The following is a 13,323-nucleotide window of genomic DNA, read 5'->3' as shown; positions in this document are numbered from 1 at the left end:
GATCACTGGCACAGAGGCAGGCACTGGGTGGGCCCTGAAGGCTGAGCAGGACTCTGCATGTGAAAATTGGAGGCAGGGCATTTCTGTGCAAGTGGTTGGCATGAGACGCTGCAGGGCCCAGAGGCTGAGACTCCAGTGTGTGAGAGATGCCTGTGGCGCTGAGGATTCTGGCAGGCTACTGCCTCTCTCTTCTGCCATGCATCTCACGGTCAGGGTTCTTTAGCAAGAGCTACAGGCAAGAGACCAGACACCTCCTCCACCCAGGGGCAACGCTCACCTGCTTCTCCTCTTTTTCCCCGACACCCGACTCCTAGGATTTCCTCGGTCTCCATCAGAGAAAGCGTACTCTATCATAACTCTAAATCATGTAATTTGTCACACCCAGGATCATATATGCAAGGCACAAACTCAAGAACTCTCACTCCCTCCCCGTCTTCCCTGCTTCCCCTCTTCCTGAGGCAATCTTTGCTACTACAAGGATGCACGCTTTTATTCTTACATGAATAAGAAGTAGCTCACTGAATTCACTTCCTGTTACATCTGGGATTATTCCATACCAAGCCAAGTCATTCTTCTGATAACTGCATAAGTATTCTATTACTTGAACATACCAATGTGTATTTTTAACTAGTCTCCAAGGGGGCTTCCCTGGTCATCCAGTGACTAAGACTCCACGCTCCCAATGCAGAGGGCCCAGGTTTGGTCCTTGACCAGGGAACTAGATCCCACAAGCTGCAATTAAGAGTTCACATGTCACAACAAAGATCAAAGTTCCCACATGCCGCAACTAAAAAAAATCCTGCATGCCACAACTAAAGATCCCATATACTCTAAGACCCCGTGCAACCAAAAAAAAAAAAAATAATATATATATATATGTGTGTGTGTGTGTCTCCAAATAGCAGCAGATTTGTAGATTCAAACTGGTACCTAACCCTTGGGCAATAAACACATGCAGATGGTCTACTATGGCTCAGGATATGTTACAGACACGGGTGATTGCAACCTGTTCCCTGTGAATTGGAGCTCCCAGGCTCATGGAGGCGACCAACCGACCTTAGAATCATAGACTGGGATAGCAGCCCCATTCCAGGAAAGCATGCTTCTTGGGCTGGGAGAGAGGTAGGCCTTTGAGCAAGTATGTGAGCATTCTTTAAAGGATAAGTTGGATTTTACTGACAGGAAAGGGAAGGATGGCTTTCTAAGCCAAGAGAACTATGCAAGCAAACTGGAGAAGGAAGATAATAAGTGTGTGTCTATAACAAGGAGGGTCCAGGGCAAGTGGGCAAAGGTGTAATGAGGCTGTTAGGAGCGTGAGTCTGGAGAAGCCTTGAATCTCAGGGAGATGGCTGTTTCCTGACTCCTGTTGTTCTCCCAGAGCCTCCCCTGTGGGGAGGGGGAGAAAGGGGCTCAGGGGAGGGCGTGGAAGGGCAAGGGGCATCTCGGGGAAACAGGGCAGAGGCAACCCTAGGCAAGATGGAGTAGTGGCTTGTCAGGACTGAGATCCACCCTGTGCTGAGCATTGTATTTAATTCAGTTTTGCTACACGGACTTTATCTCTGAACCATTGGAGAGTTAGTTGCAGACAGCATGGTATATTCATCATGGTATTCTTCCCCTAAGTATTTCAGCAAATATCCCTTTAGAATAAGGATATTTCCCTGTAACATCCTTATACAATGATGACACTCAGGAAATTTAACATTGTTATACTATCATCTAATGTCCTCTCTATATGCAAATTCATTCAACTGTCTCAATAATGCCCTTCATAGCTTCCCCATCCTACTCACAATCCAATCAAGGATCACCTTTCTCATCCCCTTTAATCTAGAATAGTTTTCCAGACTTTTTCTTTCTTCCCTTGTTTCACCCTATTGGCATGTTTTGAAAATCCAGTTCAGGTGCCTTGCTGCATGTCATGCAATTTGATGTGGCTGACGTATCCTCAAGACTGGATCCAGGAACCTCGGGGCTGTGTGCCTCTCAGGGGGGGTTGCCCCATTACTGGTGGTATTCAGTTTTATCACTGCTGGGGTCCACCAGGTTTTTCCATTGTAATAAGTCAGGCACTTAATGTTCACTTCCACTTCATCATGTAGATGAATAGCCTAAAGCTCAAGATGTCAAGTGACCTGTCTCCCTCTCTCTCTCTCTCTCTCTCTCTCTCTCTCTCTCTCACACACACACACACACACACACACACACACACGGCTAAAAATGAGCAAGGGCTAGGATGTGAGCCCTATTCGACTGTTAAACACAGCACTATGCTGCCTCTCCACAAGTAATACATAATGATGATAAAAAAATTAGAAGCACAGAAAAGCTAAAAGCCAAAAGAAGAAACCCACTAAGATTCTGTTACCTGGAGATCACTTTTGTTAATTTTTTGGGTGTTTCTCTTTCTAGATTTGCCCTCATGTGAATACACACATATCAGTACGGACTTGTTTTCCCCAAAGGGAATCATCTTGTTGTCTAAGCTGCTGTTCTCATTCAATACCACACAACCTGAGTAGGGAAGGCATGTGGCCATGTTTATCGTCTGTTCTGCCTGTCACCACCCTGCTCAAGGCTGCCCCAGAAGTGACAGAAACTCAACATGGCTTGAAGGACCTGGAGAGGGAGAGGACTCGGGGGACTGGGCTTGCCCCAAGGGTGGGTCTCAGGATGCCTGGCGACAAGGACCCAAAGGGGACAGCGGACGGAGTGTCAGGAACACAGACACCAGCCTTGCAGCTCCATGCACTGGGTCTCCTGCAGTTACTCAAGGTCACAGCACAGCCCTGTTTATGCTCCCGGCACCTCCTGGGTGTCATGAGGGCAAAACTCAGGCCAGGCTGTCACCTGGTGAGGTGGGCGAGGCCCGGCACACAGGGATTAGAGACCCGGGCTCTGGTCTCGGCTCTGTTACCGACCTCAGAGTGACTTTGGTCAAGTCACATTCCTCTGCTTTCCTCATTCATTCACTCCACAACCTGTTCTGCATGCCCGGCCGGGAGCAGGCTGGGTGCTGGGGACTCAAGGTGACTAAAATCCAGGGGGGAAGAGCTGAGCTGGGGTCGAGAGGGTCCAGGTGTGAGGGCCTGAGGCTTCTACAGCTCACGGGCTGTTTGAAGAACAACACCAAATTAGGAATAGAGTATTGGCTACAGAGGGCTTTCCTGATGGCTCTGTGGTAAAGAATCTGCCTGCAATGCAGGAGACACAGGAGGCGTGGGTTCGGTCCCTGGGTGGGGAGGATCCCCTGGAGGAGGAAATGGCTCCAGTATTCCACTCCAGTATTCTTGCCTGGGAAATCGCACGGACAGAGGAGCCTGGCAGGCTACAGTCCACGGTGTCGCAAAAGAGTCAGACATGACTGAGTGACTTGAGCGTTGGTTACAGCGTCTTGGAAGGGCTGCTGTGAGTGAGGGGCTCTGAGGCTGAAACTGCTTTAGCTCTGGGGTAAATTCAACTCCGGCAAAGGGACTCCAGACAGAGGAAAGCCCAGAGGCCGCAGGCAGCAGCTCCTCCAGCACTGCCCTTGAGCCCCACTCTCCTCCACTCTACCTGGGCAAACATGGAAAACAGTCATGGGCTGGACCATGAGCCTTTTCTGCTCTGGACTTAAGCGAGGATGCCTTTCATTTTACTTAGAATTCTTATATCTAGGGACTTCCCTGGTGGTCCAGTGATTGTTCATTTGGAAGGATATCCATTACCTACAGATAGATAGATATGGATAGATGGATATAAAACACATCGCATGATCTCACTTAACTTTGAAAACTATTCATACATAGAATTCAAATGAGCAAATTTTCAAGATTTTTTAAGGGTGGGGACAGCTGGTCTCCATCTCTCTCTCCACCTATCTGCACCCAGCCAGGCCCATCCCTGCGAGTGCTCCCTGAGTCTCTTGAAGGAGCTGCCAGATGCTGCTATTTCTTCCAGAATTTTGTGGGTTCCCATGGCCCACGCAGTGCTGGGCCTTCTCTGCCTCCAAGGACAAGCGCTGCCCCCTTCCCCACCTGGGGTGAGGGCAGGGGCCGAGCTTATCCCAGGTGTCAGCTTTGTCCTGCATGAGTCTTCAGCAGGAGAACCCAGCCAAGGGTTCTGAGTTGGGGCCATGGCAAAATGAGTGTCAGGGAGGACAGAAGAAAGAAGATTAGAGCCGCCTGAAAAGGTCTCCTAGACGGGGTGACTTAGGTCTGGGGGAGGACCATCTGCCCGAGGCTGGTCAGCCGGTGACTCAGAGGTGGGGCTCAAAGCCGTGGCAGGACATGGTGGCAGCATCCTCATCCAGCCTAGACTGGGGGCTCGGCCAGGCCCTGGCTGAGTTCCCCAAGGAGGCCACCGCTAGCCCAGTACTGAAAACTTAAAGCCCAACCAGCTTGGCTCTTTTTCAAGATGTACAAACCTACTTAGTGGAACAGAGAATCACAGGCTCTTTATGAGGCTCAACAGAACCTCCAGGCCAGTGACTTTTGAATGCAACCCCTTCCAGCAGGAAAGGTAAGTGCATAGGAAGACTCCTACTCAGCCTCTAGAATCAGCCAGCCCAAATTCACTCCTGTCAGCTGTGACCCTGGACACATTGCTGAGCCTCTCTGGGCCTCAATTTTCTCATCTGCTATGGAAATAACATTACCTACCATATAAAGTCATCATAAGGATACAATGAAACAACGCAGCTGGCTCAGTAAGTGGCAGTCATAGAAAAATAGGTCTTATTGTGCTTTTCTTCATATCAGTTGGGATTATTTAGTAGCAGCACAAACTTGCCTAAACTAGCTATATAGCAAGGACTTCCCTGGAGGGTCCAGTGGTTAGAATCCACCTGCCAATGGAGAGGCCACGGGTTCAATCCCTGGTCTGGGAAGATTCCACATACTACAGGGCAACTAAGCCCATGAGCCACAATTACTGAGCCCATACGCTTTAGAACCCATGCTCCGCAACAAGAGAGGCCACCACAATGAGAAGCCTGCACTCAGCAACTAGAGAAAGACCCACACACAGCAACAAAGGCCCAGGGCAGCCAAAATTAAAATAAACATTAAAAAGATAATACTAGCTACAACAAGAAAAGGAAGATATTGGAGGAGAGGCGTGGAAGTTACAGAAAGGTGCCTGGGGTACCTTCTGGAATCCTCGACCAGGACCCAGGGTCTCAGGAAAGGGTGCCGTCAAGGCTAAAAGCCCTGCGATGCCCAGCAGGGCTCCCCTCCTCTTACCTTGCTGCTCTCCTCTGTCTCTTCATCTTCCTTGCAGCCCCTGGCTCTGTCCACCGCTCTAACTAGTAGTAGAAAGCACGGCGGTCAACAGCTCCTGGCCTCTAGATGTGAAGACAGCCAGACTCAGATGAAGTCTTTTGGTTCTGATCTCAAATTCTCTGCACAAACCAGAGATTGGCTCAGTGTGGGTCAGGTGATCCCACCTGGGGAGAATCAATATGGCCAATCCGGTAGGAAACCTGTGGCCGATGATGATGGGGAACAGCTCCCACATGGGGACAACACTGGACAAAGAAAACAACAGTCGTCTCTTGCCTGTTCTGGGTTTCGGCCCCCTGGTCAGACCCAAGACTCTCACCCCACCTCCATCACAGAAACAAAGCAGATGGACACTGTTCTCTTCCACGCTGGCCTGATTTTATTGGTTTGTAAAAAAATAAAAATAAAAGCCTCCCTACCTCCTAATACGTTACAGAGCAGACACTGATGATGGGAAATCCAGATCACAAAATCTCCAATCTTCAGTCCTGCCTTTCAGGGCTAGTGCTTTGAGTAGGGAGTGTATAAAAACACTTCCTTAGAGCTAGTTAGGCACACGCTCCCCAGGGTGAAAGAGGCTGCATGCCACCCCCTGAGCCACTGTCCATTCAGGTTGCCTACCTAGTCCCTGTGGGCATGTGAGTGGTGAGTCCTCGCTGGGTGAGTATTCCCTCAGGCACTGGGGTGTTCTAGCCACCAGGTCCCCTCTGCCTGAGTCTCCAGGCTCATGGAATATGGCCTGGTAGTGGGGCCTGGGCTGCAGCTCACGTTTACATTCCAAACTTTGACCCAAGGCTTTCTGGAGCCAGAGGCTATGAAAGGCTGGGAGGTGGGGGCATGAGTGCAGAGGTGGTCCAAGGCGGCTGCCTGAGAAGCTAAGGCGCCAACTGGGTCCTGGAGACCAGGGAATCTTGCTTTGTTGAAAGCCTGTGTCTGTGGGAGGTCCTTCTTTCAGAAATCTCCATGGTAACAGGGACTGTGCCCAGCGCCTGAGCTCTCACACAGGTCCTTCCCATCTGTCATCTGGAACCCTCAGCATGCCCTTGAGAAGCAGCCACTTTACAGATGGGAAAACGGAGGCTTCTAGTCACCCAGCCTGTTCAAGGCGGAACTGGAGTTCCACACCAAGGCCTGTGCCAGGTGCATCTCCCACTCTTTGCCCCCAGGCCCAGAGGGGGCTCAGGGTGAGGCCCGTGCTTCCCTTTGACCACTCCCAGATCCCATCCTCTGTGGCGTCCAGTCTTCTGCCAGAGCACGGACCCCATGGCCCCAGTCCACCCGACCAGCACTTCTGTGAGACATGACCTGGGAGTCCACAGACTGTCCTCCCCCAGGCATCCAGCCCATCAGGCATCAGGCCCCCGGGACCAGAGGGACAGCTCTCCTCAACAGCTCCCTAAGTGCCTTAAGAACCATCTCCTGGCCTTGGTTTATAGCATTCCCTGTCTGGGCCGAGGTCAGAAGCCCAAGGAGAGCCCAGGTCCTTCTCCCTGAGGCCCCTCCACCCACAACCTGCCTCTTCAGTGACCACAGGCTCCTCTGGGCATCGCAGTTTCTCCCGTGGAGGCATTGGGTGGGAGGGAGCCTCCAGAGCAACAGGAGGGCTGGGAGTGGGACGTGTCTGCCTGGCGAGAAGCTGGTCTAAAGGCAAGTCCATGGAAGCAGCCAGCTTGAAGCAGTGGAAGCCTCAGGAGAGAAGGAGGAAGATTCTGAAGATCTTGTGGAGGCAGAACCAGTCGCGTGTTTCCTGTACACAGACCTCAGCATACGCCGTTCCTTCTAGTGGGAGTCCTTTCCTATCACCTGTCCTCTGTGTGCAAACTTGGCCAGTTACGACCTCCAGTGTCTATTCCCCGAGTCCTCCTTAGAAATGGAACCCCCAAGTGTTAGCTGGCTGGGCATATGGCCACCCAAAACAAAGAACATGTTTCTCAGCCTCCCTTGCAGTTAGATGGGCCGTGGGATTGAGCCTTGACAGTGGCTTCTAAGTGCAGCGTGCAACTTCTAGGAGTGTCTGTAAAAACACGGCCGTGGAGCTCCGGCAGCCACCTTGTACCAGGAGGAGTGGAGGCTCGAGGTCAAGCATGTGGAACAAGAAAATAGGAAGAACCCGGGTGCCTGTCACCATCGAGAAACTGACGAGCCCTGGGCCTCCCACCACCAGCTTTCGACTTGAGTCGGACACAAGCTTCTATCAGGTTTAAGTCACTGTTATGTTGGTGTTTGTTTTCTTTCAGGGCCAAGTGTAAATGTAATTGATGCAGCCAGAAAATGTCTTTAAAACTTTCTGAAACCCAGCTCAATTGTCACCTCCCTCAGGAAGACTTCCGAAATCCCCGGTAAAATAAACCCCTCCCAGAAATGACCATATTCCTAGTTTTATTTTTATCCTTCTGTATTATAACTTTCCTGTTTAGGTGTCAGCTATACGTCTCCAGAACACTGAAATATCCAGCTCAGAAGCCCTGGAACCTAGTAATACTAATAGTACTGAAATAATAGATGATATTTATTGAGGGCTTACAATGAGTCAAGTGCTATTTTAAGAGTTTATGTATATTATCTCATTTAATCCTCACAGGACCTCTATGAGATAGGCATGAGTATTCACCTCACTATAAAATGAAGATGAAAAAACCAAGGCACAGAGGGGATAAGTAAATTGCCCAAGGTCACACAGCTAGAAACTGGTAGAGATTGGACTTAAATCCCAGGAGTCTGACTGCAGAGTTCAAGTTCTTAGCTTGTCATTCTTGTCATGGGAGCTCTGTTAGCTTGTGATAGGCGTGCCTTCAAATGGGATATGGGGGAACCATACAACTCCCTTCACCTTCATTAAAATGAGTAAAACAGGAGGAGCCCTCACCAGCCACCTGGGAACCATGGCAACCAGGGCTCAGGAGGGGGTTAGAGGTCACAGGGACTTATGGAGCATCCACAAGCCCACCTGTTTCGGTTATCGCTGCAATGTAACAAGCCACCCCGGAGCTCAGTGGCTTGAAATAACTGATTTGTGAGTTCTAACGGTCCATCGGTCAGCTGGGTGTATACCCTCTTTTTTGTGGCATCAGCGTGGTGATTTCCAGCTGGGAGCTCAGCTGGGCTGAAATGTCCACGAGGCCCCCATCTCAGGCCTGTGCTGGGGCACCGCAGCCCCCCTGCATGTGGCCTCTCTTCCCACATGGTCCTGACACTCCTGTCTGCTCAGGTTGCCATGCAAGGCCGCTGGACTCCAAAAATCGGAGAGACGGACTTCCCTGTCTGTTCAGTGGTTAAGACTTCACCTTCCAATTCAGGGGTGCAGGTTTGATCCCTGGTAGGGGAGCTATGATCCCACATGCTTCACGGCCAAAAAACCAAAACAGAAAACAGAAGCAATATTATTAAAAAATTCAATAAAGACTTTAAAATAAAAATGTCCATAACAAAATATTCTTTAAAAAGTTTTTTTAAAAAGAGAGAGAAAGTAGAAGGCCTAGGCCATTGAAGGCTAGAGCTGGAACTGGAGAATTAACTTCTGCCGTGTTCTCTTTGTCAAAGAAAGTCACAGGGCCAGTCGAGGGGAGGGAGAACAGGCCCTCCTCCTTCTGGGAGAAGCACAGTATGTATTCAGTAGGGAGAAATTATTGGCAACTGCCTATGGAGAGAAGGTACCATCCTACCCCCCAGGATTTCAGGAAGGAGTCCCAGAAGGATGTAGCACTTGGACAGAAAGACTGGGTCCCCTGCTGTCTGGCCCACCATCTTGCTCTGTGACCCTGGGAAGGTCACTACACTTCTCTGAGCCTCTATGGCTCAGGGATACCAGCATCCCAAGGTGCAGTGAGGATTCAAGGCAGTGAGGGCTAGGCAAGCTCTGAGAGGGGACAGGGCTCCCCAAGGTCATACCCTCAGTACATGGTGACACAGTTTGGCATGCAGGTAGTCTCAGACTCCAGAGATCATGGCCTCCCCAGCTGCAAAGGCCTGTCCTAGAGAAGGCTCAGAAACGAGCCCCTTGACTTTAATGCTAGGAAAGGCTCTGGGGAGATGCAAGTTCTAACTATCCTTTCTCTAGGGAAGGACTGTTAGGGGTCGGTCAGGGGTTCCATGTAGAGCATGAGCAAGGGCCCCACTTGAGAAGGTCAGGATCAGGGCAGGGAGGTGGGGAACACAAAGGATGAGCCAAATATGGAGGACCTGGCAACAGAGGGGCCGGACAGGTGTCAAGCTCCCTGAGTTTGAGCTGCTGTAACAAAGTATCATAGACTGCATGCCTTCAAAACAACAGAAATATGCTAGGTCTCCCGGTTCTAGAGGGTGGAAGATCAGGGTGCGGGCAACACTGGGTTCCAGTGACAGCTTTCTTCAGGGCTACAGATGGCCAGCTTCCTGTCGTATCCCCACATGGCAGAAAGAGAGCGAGAGAATTCTCTGGGGTCTCTTTTATAAGGCACCAATCTCATTCGTGAGGCCTCACCCCGCCTGACCTAATCACCTCCCAAGGCTCCACCTCCTAATCTGATCACCTTGGGGGGTGAGGATTTCAACGTATGAATTTTAAGGGGCGCTGCATCAGGCCTTTGTTGCAGTATGCAGTATCTTCATTGTGTCATGCAGGGTCTTTCACTGAGATGCACGAACTCTAGGTGTGATGCATGGGCTCAGTAGTTGCAGCGACAGGGCTTAGTTGCCCTACGGCATGTGGGATGTTAGTTCCCCGACCAGGGGTCAAACTGGCATCCCCTGCATTGCAAGGCAGATTCTTTTTTTTTTTTTTTTAAATTTTTATTAGTTGGAGGCTAATTACTTTACATCATTACAGTAGTTTTTGTTATACATTGATATGAATTAGCCATGGATTTACATGTATTCCCCATCCCAGTCCCCCCTCCCACCTCCCTCTCCACCCGATCCCTCTGGGTCTTCCCAGTGCACCAGGCCCGAGCACTTGTCTCATGCACCCAACCTGGGCTGGTGATCTGTTTCACCCTAGATAATATACATGTTTCAATGCTGTTCTCCTGAATCATCCCACCCTCGCCTTCTCCCAGAGTCCACAAGTCTGTTCCATACATCTGAGTCTCTTTTTCTGTTTTGCATATAGGGTTATCGTTACCATCTTACTAAAGTCCATATATATGTGTTAGTATACTGTAATGGTCTTTATCTTTCTGGCTTACTTCGCTCTGTATAATAGGCTCCAGTTTCATCCATCTCATTAGAACTGATTCAAATGAATTCTTTTTAATGGCTGAGTAATATTCCATGGTGTATATGTACCACAGCTTCCTCATCCATTCGTCTGCTGATGGGCATCTGGGTTGCTTCCATGACCTGGCTATTATAAACAGTGCTGCGATGAACATTGGGGTGCATGTGGCTCTTTCAGATCTGGTTTCCTTGGTGTGTATGCCCAGAAGTGGGATTGCTGGGTCATATGGCAGTTCTATTTCCAGCTTTTTAAGAAATCTCCACACTGTTTTCCATAGTGGCTGTACTAATTTGCATTCCCACCAACAGTGTAAGAGGGTTCCCTTTTCTCCACACCCTCTCCAGCATTTATTGCTTGTAGACTTTTGGATAGCAGCCATCCTGACTGGCGTGTAATGGTACCTCATTGTGGTTTTGATTTGCATTTCTCTGATAATGAGTGATGTTGAGCATCTTTTCATGTGTTTGTTAGCCATCTGTATGTCTTCCTTGGAGAAATGTCTGTTGAGTTCTTTGGCCCATTTTTTGATTGGGTCATTTATTTTTCTGGAGTTGAGCTGGAGGAGTTGCTTGTATATTTTTGAGATTAATCCTTTGTCTGTTGCTTCATTTGCTATTATTTTCTCCCAATCTGAGGGCTGTCTTTTCACCTTGCTTATAGTATCCTTTGTTGTGCAAAAGCTTTTAAGTTTCATTAGGTCCCATTTGTTTATTTTTGCTTTTATTTCTGAAATTCTGGGATGTGGGTCATAGAGGATCCTGCTGTGATTTATGTCGGAGAGTGTTTTGCCTATGTTCTCCTCTAGGAGTTTGATAGTTTCTGGTCTTACATTTAGATCTTTAATCCATTTTGAGTTTATTTTTGTGTATGGTGTTAGAAAGTGTTCTAGTTTCATTCTTTTACAGGTGGTTGACCAGTTTTCCCAGCACCACTTGTTAAAGAGGTTATCTTTTTTCCATTGTATATCCTTGCCTCCTTTGTCGAAGATAAGGTGACCATAGGTTCGTGGACTTATCTCTGGGCTTTCTATTCTGTTCCATTGATCTATATTTCTGTCTTTGTGCCAGTACCATACTGTCTTGATGACTGTGGCTTTGTAGTAGAGTCTGAAGTCAGGCAGATTGATTCCTCCAGTTCCATTCTTCTTTCTCAGGATTACTTTGGCTATTCGAGGTTTTGCAAGGCAGATTCTTAACCCACTGGACCACCATGGAAGTCCCTCAACATGTGAGTTTTGAGGGGACACAAACACTCAATCCGCTGTACTCCCTCATAGTTTGTCACCTTCCGTGGCTCCCTGTTGCCCACTAGAGACCATGGCACTCAGGATTCGCCACCACTGGGCTCCTTGATGGAGCAGTCCAGGCTCACTTCCCACATTGCCCCACTTGTACTGGCCACACTGGGTGGCTGACTTGCCTTTCCCCAAACACGTCTTATAACTGTACACATTGTGCCTACACCTGCTTTATCTGCCTGTGACACCTTCCTACTTGGAGATTCACTGATACTCGTCTGTGACTCCTGCCCTGACCTCTAGGCTCAGAATGAACTGTTCTTCTCCTGCGCTCTGCAGACTCGAGCAGAGCCCTTAGCACTAGCTTCTACAGCCAGACTGGCTGCATACGCATCTACATCTGTCACTCGCTGCCGCGGTAATGCCGCGTAACAAACAACCCGGAACCTCAGTGGCAAACATTCTCTTACCTCATGAGTCGGTTCATTCAGTTAGTTCAGCTGATTCTGGCTGGGGTCAACTGCTGACCTACCGCAGCCTTGGCTGGGATGATGGGCCACATGCCTTGGACACTCAGCAAGCTAGCTGGCAAGTTCTCATGACCACGGCAGAAGAGGAAACTGCGAGTGCTTTGTCAAGCCACTGCACCACGTGGGCTAACATCCTATCAACCAAAGCAAGTCACAGAACTGAGCCCAGCATCAAAGACTGGGCAGAACATTCTATCCCGGGTGGAGGGCATTGCAGACTTACTGGGTAGAAGAGGTGGATACAGGGAGGGGTGAAGAGCTATGGGACTACGAATACAATGAATCTTCCACAATGTCTGTCTTTACAACTAGATCACATGTTCATTCCTTGAAGGATGATTTCTCTTCACTGGGCTAAAAATTCTGTCCTAGGTTGACTGGACATTGGTAGGAGAAGGACCGGAGAACTCAGCCATTCCTGTCTGTGACCTTGAAAAAAACCTTTTACTCTGGCCAAAGTCTGAGTCTCCTCATTTGCAGAAAAAGGAAGAAGGAAGCCTGCCCTCCTAGGGCACAGAATTAGAGGAACAATTGAGATCTGGGCTCTGCTCAGTTTCCGCTTCTGTAAATGGAGGTGATGATGGCTCCCACCCCATGGGGATGTGGCAAGGATCCCGTGAGTCAATGTCAAGTGCTTAGGGCACTGCCAGGCTTGCAGCAAGTCCTGGCCTTCAGGGGGAGTTGGTCTTTGCTGTGAACTTGGCAATAGCCCATCTCTTTCTTCCTGGTTCCCGGGAAGTGTTGTATCTTTGTACTGATGCATCCATCTATTTGATCTTTTTTAAAGGATTTTATTGATGTGGACCATTTTAAAAAGTCTTTACTGAATTTGTTAAAATATTGCTTCTGTCTTATGTTTTTTGGTTTTGTGGCCACAAGGCATGTGGGATCTTAACTCCCCAACCAGGGATCGAACCTGTACCCTCTGCATTGGAAGGTGAAGTCTTAACGACTGGACCGCCAGGGAAGCCCCCCAGCTATCTGTTTAAGGTCTTTTCCCCCGAGGATAGTGGGAGCTCCATGAGGGCCAGCACCACACTCTGTGCTGTATCCCAGTGCAGGACAGTGTTTGTGGGATAAGTAGCTGCATGAATGAAGAGA

Source organism: Odocoileus virginianus, chromosome 6 (genome assembly GCF_023699985.2).
Source record: "Odocoileus virginianus isolate 20LAN1187 ecotype Illinois chromosome 6, Ovbor_1.2, whole genome shotgun sequence".
Classification (NCBI taxonomy): domain Eukaryota; kingdom Metazoa; phylum Chordata; class Mammalia; order Artiodactyla; family Cervidae; genus Odocoileus; species Odocoileus virginianus.
The sequence above is the reverse complement of the archived record's forward strand: the minus strand, read 5'-3'. Positions refer to the sequence as shown.